Genomic DNA, 8,128 nt, shown 5'->3' on the forward strand with positions numbered 1-8,128 from the left:
ATCTAAAAATGAATATAATTCCTATTAAATTCAACATTTTAAACTAGAATCGAGTATATTTTCTATTAAATTGAGTACGACTTTTTTCCTATTTAATATAATTCCTCCTAAATTCAGTACCATTTGAAAAAAATCTAGTATATTTTTCATCCAATTGAGTATCATTAAAGAAAATCTACTATATTTTACATCTAATTGAGTACCATTTAAAGAAAATTTATTATATTTTCCATCCAATTGAGGTGGAAAAAGAATCGTACTCAATTTGATAGAAAACATACTAGATTCTAGTTTAATGTACTGAATTTAAGAGGATTTATACTCATTTTTAGATTTTTTATACTTAAAATACCAGGGGCAATTAGGTAAGTATATTAGACTAGGGAGTGAAAAGAAAGATTTTTTTCCATTGGGGAGTGCATGCAAAGTTGTGTTTGCCAATGGGGGCTGCATGCAAATTTTCCCTAAAATCAAAACAAAATCTAATAAATTTAAAATAAACCAAATAAAGATAATTCAAACAATTTAACCAATTCAAAATTAAGAATTAATAAAAACTTAAATATCAAATATAATCTTTTAAACAAAATAATTTAATGAATTTAAAATTAAAAGAAAACTTAAATCTTAAGTACACTCCTTTAAAGAAGAACAATCTAACTAACTTAATTAATTCAAAATTAAAAATTTAAACTTAAACTATAATTAATTAAATATTAATTAAACCTTAACTAAAAATTGATTAAGCTTAATTAAACAAAACAAAAATTATATAATTCAGGAGAGACTCCGAATTAGTTGGTACCTCTAAAATGATAATGTAACGACCCAATTTTCCCTATTTCAAGTTCTAAAAGTCCATAAAAATATTTGGAAATACTTTTAAAATATTCTAGAGATTTTTAAGAATTTTTAGAGTATTTTTACGTGATTTTTGGAGGTCGTTTAGTAGGGTTACAAAAGAAGGAAGATTTGACCAAAAATGTTGAAGTTGAGATTCGAACCCGCGATTCCAAGTATGAGCCAAGCAGCAGCCAACCAACTAAGCTGTAATTGTTTCGTTAATCATATATGGGGCGGAATTTATTTAAGTAATAGATGGAACCGAAATAATCCAGGTTATTAAAGGAGATAATTTTCTTTTCCCGAAACCTAAAACCTAATCTCTCCTTTTCTCCCCATGCACGCGACACCGTTTTCTTCCCTCGGGCGAAACCGCAGCCAAGGCTAGGGTTCCTCCCTCCGGCGTCGGCGACGTGCTTTTCCGGCCGGTTTTCACCCGTGGGTGACCATTCCGACAAGGAGAACTCGGGAGATACAAAGAACCGGTAGAATCGAAGCTCCACCAAAACCCTAAAGCATTTCCCTTCGGTTGTAAGTCCAAGAACCCGATGTAAGTGCTTCTCACGTGCGGTAGGAGTAGCTCTCGGGGTTTTGTTTTGCATTTTTGTTGTGAAATGAACAATAGCAGCGTTCATTCTAGTTTTGGTTTATGAAGAGTGCTTTAATATTGAAAACTTGGAATCTTCTTTGATCCGTATCAACCTTAATGAGCAATGATCAGTTTGTTTTGTTTACTGAGGTGGATACTTCCTTGTTTAACATTTAAGTCATTAATTCCAAGCACGTGTGTGATTTGTATACGGAATAAGTCCAAGGGGTCATGCAAAGTCAATCAATATTTGCCTATATTATGAACAAGAGAAGAAGAACATGACTTTCATTTTTGCTTGATTTTGAAACATGTTTTGTTTTACTTCACCAGTAGCTTCCATTGCTATTAGACAAGCATATTTTCTTATTGCGGTTGGACAAGCAGATTTTCTTATTGCTTTGCTTAGTTTTCTGTATATATATGCAATGAACTTGAACAGCATGTGTTCAATGTATAGTTTTAGTTTTTATAGATATGCAATGAACATGGATAGCATGTATTTATAGTATTTTAGAATTTTGTTAACAAAGCATGCAGAATTTGTTTAGGATAGTATGCAGTTTAGATTTAAGTTTCTTTACTACCTCATTTAGCATGAACAGATCTACTTTTGGATTTAGTTATGATCCTCTACTAAATTACCAAAAGATAAGTAAAAGAAAGATAAAGAAAAGAAAGAAAAAGGCTAAAGCCTTAAGTAAGATTCCGAAGTCAAGACTTTAGGGATTTTGGCACACAAGGTGCTTATTAAAATGCCAAGACATTTTATTATAAGAAGTATTTAAAGATAAAAAGTATTTTACTTTTAAAGGGCATGTACCGGACACAAGGTCCAAGGGATGGGCTCCAAGATGCCCCTAGGCACAAGGCCTAGAAGTACCTTAGTAGTTTCGGGATTAGCTACCTCGACTCTTATTAAGGATGCGCGCAAAGTGGTACAATGCCGGGCCCAAGAAGAAGTTTATTATCTATTTTGAAGTATATATATATATATATAAGCTTTTGGAACAAAAGAAATAAACTTAATTTAAGTTCAGAAATCAGCAAGATAGTTCTTTTTGTTTCAATTTCAGCAAGTTAACTGTCTTAGTTTTATTTCAGCAAGATAGTCATTTCTATCTCTTTAAATTCAGCAAGTTAGTTCTTTTATATTAGCATGCCATTGAGACTTTCTACTGCTATTTATGAGCATGAATAGCTTCACATGTTTAGTATTTCAGTTAGTTATACTTTACTTGCTGTTTTTAGTAAGCATGAGTAGTTCTTATCATGTTTCGAATTTATTTCGTACACATGCTTTTCATATCGAGATTTTGTGAGTTAGATAGCGCTTACTAAGCTTTATGCTTATAGATACTACTTTCCTCCTACTGCAGATAAAGGTAAAGATAAAGAAAAAGTTAAAGTATGAAAGGAAGGCGACAAGGAGCTGATGGAGGTGTGATGTGTGGACTATGGAAGCCTTGGGACTAAGTTTTAGAAATCTATAAAGACTTGTATTTAGACTATTGGAGTTTTTGCCACCATGTGATGATTTGGTTTAGCTTCTTAGATGTTTTATGTTTTATATTTATTAGAACTGCGTGGTTGTTTGTTTAATATGATTGTTATATATGTATCCATGATTATTGTCACCGGTACAGGGGAGGTGCTGTCGGAATTTTTGTCTAGCAGAAATCTCTCTCGAGGCCTGACAATAGTTTTTAAAAAAAAAGTTAGTAGTCAAGTAGGTAGCGTTAACCACGTTAGGGAGTTAGTAGTTAAGTTAGTAACTGTCACCCTTACAGACTAGTGGTAAGAAGGGTGGTCGTTACAGTTGGTATCAGAGCAGTGTTCCATTCTCCAGCATCACACACACCAGCATCAACCTTGTCGTCTCCAAGTAAGAAAGTATTTAAATTCTTTCTTTATTCTGCTTTCCTTATTATTAACTGCAGTATAGAGTATTTGTTTTTTTTAAGTGCTTAAGTAAGATAGAAGATTTTGTTTTCCCTTTTCTATATTCATATATAAGTATGATTAGAAGGGTTAGAGAAGCTATCAAGCCATGTGATGATTTGGTTTAGCTTCTTAGATGCTTTATGTTTTATATTTATTAGAACTGCGTGGTTGTTTGTTTAATATGATTGTTATATATGTATCCATGATTATTGTCACCGGTACAGGGGAGGTGCTGTCGGAATTTTTGTCTAGCAGAAATCTCTCTCGAGGCCTGACAATAGTTTTTTTAAAAAAAAGTTAGTAGTCAAGTAGGTAGCGTTAACCACGTTAGGGAGTTAGTAGTTAAGTTAGTAACGGTCACCCTTACAGACTAGTAGTAAGAAGGGTGGTCATTACAGATAATTTACCAATCCGGATAATTAGGACTAGATAAAATGATAACTTGACTTTTGTCCAACCTAGTATCAAGGTAGGGCGAGATGATAGTATGTTAGGGAAGTTTAGTCTAGGAAGTGAAATAAGGTAAGGCGTACCCTACTTGATCTACTTAGCTAATTAAAACTAACCGAAGCTACCTCACTAAATTCTAGACTAGGTAGACCAAGATTTATCAATAGGAAAATTAAATATCCAATGTCTTTAAAAGGCTTTGTCTAGAATTTGTCGTTATTCCGATACCAAAAAGGCCCTTGTGCCTCGTCATAATTTGGAAGTCGATTTTTGAAATGTTCATTTAATTGATTGACAGTTAAATCTGAATCTAATATAAAGTCAAACTATCTTCAAATAAAAATTCAACTAATTTATCTTATAAAACTATAGAAATATCTTGGTTGATAAATTAAATCGTGCGAGATGATTAAGAATCAAATTTTAATTATAATATTAATTAAATGTTAATTCAATTCCACTTTGAATATTGATTTATATTAATTTAATGAAACCCTCAATATTAATCCACTTAATCTTTAAAATTAAATTAATTAAATATTAAAAATTTAATTAATTTAATATTAAAAATTTAAATTAAATCATAAAATTAAAAGAATTAAATATAAAGTTAATTAACGTACTTAAAATTATCTTAAAATTATTTTAAAATCTTTTAAAAATTATTTTAAAAATATTTTAAACAATTTTGTAAAAGTCTTTTCAAAACCTTATAAAAATTATTTTAAAAATCTTTTAATTTTTTTTAATAAAAATCTTAGAAAAATTATTTAAAAGATCTTTTAAAAATTATTTAAAAAAAATACTTTCAAAATTTATTTTTAAAGTCTTTCAAAAATTATTTTTAAAATCTTTTAAAAATATTTAAAAATCTTTTTAAAATTATTAAAAAAAATTAAAATATTTTAGAAATTATTTTAAAATTAATTTTAAATAATCTTTTAAATAAATAAAATTATTATTTTAAAAACTTAGTTAAAATTTAAACACTTAGTTAAAACCTAAAAACTTAATTGAATCTTATGTTTAAATTAAAACAATAATGAAATTTAACTTAAAATCAATTACTCATCCTAAAATAAATTATAATAAACTTAAAACTAAACTTAAACATTTAACTAAATCTTAAATTCGTCAACAATACGTAGTTTTAATTAATTAAAATCTAAGTTTAATCCTTTGTTAAATCTATAAAAAAAAATTAAAAATTAAAACTTTGACTAGAAAATAGAAACGGTAAAAGCTCTAATAAATTTATTAAACTTAAATTAAAACTTAATGAAATTAATTTAAACTTAAAGTTCACTTAAATTGATTAATTTAAACCTAAATATTAATTAAATTAATTAAAATTTAATTAACTTTAATTTAAAATTTAATTAAATAATTAATAGATAAATAATTAAATTAATTGAATTAAATTCAAAACATTAATCTAACTTAACATAAACTTAACTTTAATTAATCTAACCTTAATTGGTAATTTAGGATAACCTTAATTGAAAATTTAATTTAATTAATACCTTAATTTAATCTAACCTAATTAAAACTTTAAACTAACTTAATTCAAATCAATCAAATTACTAATCAATTAGCTTAAATCTGAATTAATAACTAAGTATTATTAATGCAAAATAAATAATTAATTTTATTAATATGAAAATTAATAGGTGTCAAGTTAAGGGGAGTGTAAACATAAGGAGGAGAAAGGTTTAAAATACTTAGAAAAACTCTTTCAAACTCTTGAAAAATATTTTAAAAATATTCTAAAACTATTTTGCTTAATCTTTTTAAAAACTATTTTAAAAGTCACTTTATAACTTTGAAAATTGTTTCATAAAGTACTTTGAAAAATCTTCTAAAAACAAATATGCTTTGAAAATTACTCTTTGAAAATCCTTTCAAAAATTATGTTTTGTACTATGAAACCTCGTTTCATAATGTTTTGAAAATCACTTTTATATTATTCTGAAATACCTTGTAAAATCTGCTTTAAAAAATATTTGAAAAGTTAATATCTTTGAAAATATTCTTATACTTTTTAAATGTCTATTTTGATAAATGAAATGAAAAGTGTTTTAAAAATTACTTTGAAAAACTTCTTTGGTAGGTTCTTTGAAAATGCTTTACAAAAACATTTTGAAAAATAAAATTTTGAAAAATTAACCTTATGAAAGTTAAACTTAAAAAAATTACTTTACAACACCACCTTGAAAATTATTTAAAAAATTACCTTTGGAAAGTGTTTTGAAATTTGTCTTTAAAAATAATTTGAAAAATTCTTGCAAAGTTTATCTTTGCAAAATGCTTTGTTTTTGAAAACTTTAATTTTCAAAATTTTAAAAAACTTTATACATCCTCTTCTTTGCTTGCTTACTTATGTGCATAATTTTTTATGAATACCAAAAGGGGAGAGTAATGGATAGGTAAAAAAACTAAAAATGAATCTAAAAATTTAAAATCTTAACCCTTAAATGATCAAGAGAATAAAATATAAATTGAAGTTACTTATTTTTTCTCTTGAATAATTTGTTATTGCTATTTCTTTTTACATATTTTTCAAACTTTAACCCAGGTTGTCATTACATCAAAAAGGAAGAGATTTTTAGTGCATTTGGCACTAATGATCAAACATAAACTTTGATGAATGACAAGTGGATTAAAGTTAGATGTATTGTATGATCTAATCTTTCTACCAAGTGTGCTTGACTTGACTGGTTTGACACCAGGCTGAAATCTAGTTAGGTCTGAAGGACATGATAGCTGGTGTAGAAGTCCAAATAGATCAAAAAGTGACTTGATATCTAGCGGAAAGTTCACCTGGGTTCACGGGACCTGATAGCTGGCCAAAATTTAGTTTGGTCTACGGACCTAACAACTGGCGAAAAGACCTGGTGGACCAAGGAAGAGTCAAGCGATTCTGTGTAGTAAGGTAAGTCACTGGAGGAGAGTGTTCTAGTGAGGACGAGCCACATTTGAGGACTTTAGGCATAGGTCCAATTTAGGTCAATTTTAAAAACCTAAATTGAGACCCTAACTGTAAGACTCGACTTTTTTTAAAAAAAAATCAAGGAGGAACATGATAATAGGTTCTTTATTTTACTTGAGGGGGGGAGCTAAATTGCTAATAACCAACTAATAGACACATGAGCTCGGCCCAATTGGTGGGGAATGGACTTAACTCTAGGATTTAGTTCTTATAAGAGGGGCGGTGAAGAGGAAAAAAAGGAGAAAGAGAAAGGAGGGCTCTCGGCGGAAGAAAAGAAAGGGGGAGGGAGAGGTCTCGGTGGAAGAAAAGAAAGGGGGAGGGAGAGCTCTTGGCTTCTACCTTGGAAGGAAGAATGAGGCCAAAGGGACACCCCACCGTTGCTCCTCATCGTCACCTGTGCCAACACCAAGCCTTCGAGCAAGGTACCTCTTAAACCCTTTTCTTTCTACACCTTGAATATGTAAATGTAGTAGGTTTTCTTTCTATACCTTTAAATCTGTAAACGCACCAAGTTTTCGACTTTTCTTTCTATGCATTTGAACATGTATACGCAACAGGTTTTCAAGGGGATTAAGGACTTCCAGTAGTAGGTTTTGAGAGATATTTGAGGTATTTACAGCAGGTTTTCGAGGTGGATTTGAAGGCTAAGAGTTGCAGATTTATGGAAGGTTGTTCAAGGTTGTGTGCAGTAGATTTCGAGGGATGCTTGAGGGAGGTACATAGCAAATTTATGGAAGGTTGTTCGAGGTCGTGTGTAGCATATTTCGAGGGATGCTTGAGGGAGGTACATGGTAGATTTCTAGAAGGCTGTTCAAGGTCGTGTGCAGCAGATTTCAAGGAGTGCTTGAGGGAGGTACATAGCAGATTTCTGGAAGATTGTTTGAGGTCATGTGTAGAAGATTTTAAGAGGTGCTTGAGGGTGGTGTGTAGCAGATTTTGGATGGTTGTTTGAGATCGTGGGCAGCATATTTCAAGGGGTGTTCGAGGGTACGTAGTATGTAGCAGATTTTTGGATTATTGTGGGAAGAGTGAATAGCAGGTTTTGACAAATAGTTGGCCACCTTTTTGTCCAAGGAAGATAGGAGTCGTGGCATTGCCATAAGTAATCGCAACACAATAAAATAAACGAGTACTGTAAATGATTGTTTAGCTTCATGTAGTTTAATGATATGCATGTTTATTGAACTTTATGTAAATTAATGATATGCATGTTTATTGGACTTTTTGTAGATTATTGATATGCATGTTTATTGGGTTTTATGTAGATTAATGTTATACATGTTTATTAGATTTTTGTAGATTAATGATGTGCA

This window comes from Zingiber officinale, chromosome 8A, assembly GCF_018446385.1.
Source record: "Zingiber officinale cultivar Zhangliang chromosome 8A, Zo_v1.1, whole genome shotgun sequence".
Lineage (NCBI taxonomy): Eukaryota > Viridiplantae > Streptophyta > Magnoliopsida > Zingiberales > Zingiberaceae > Zingiber > Zingiber officinale.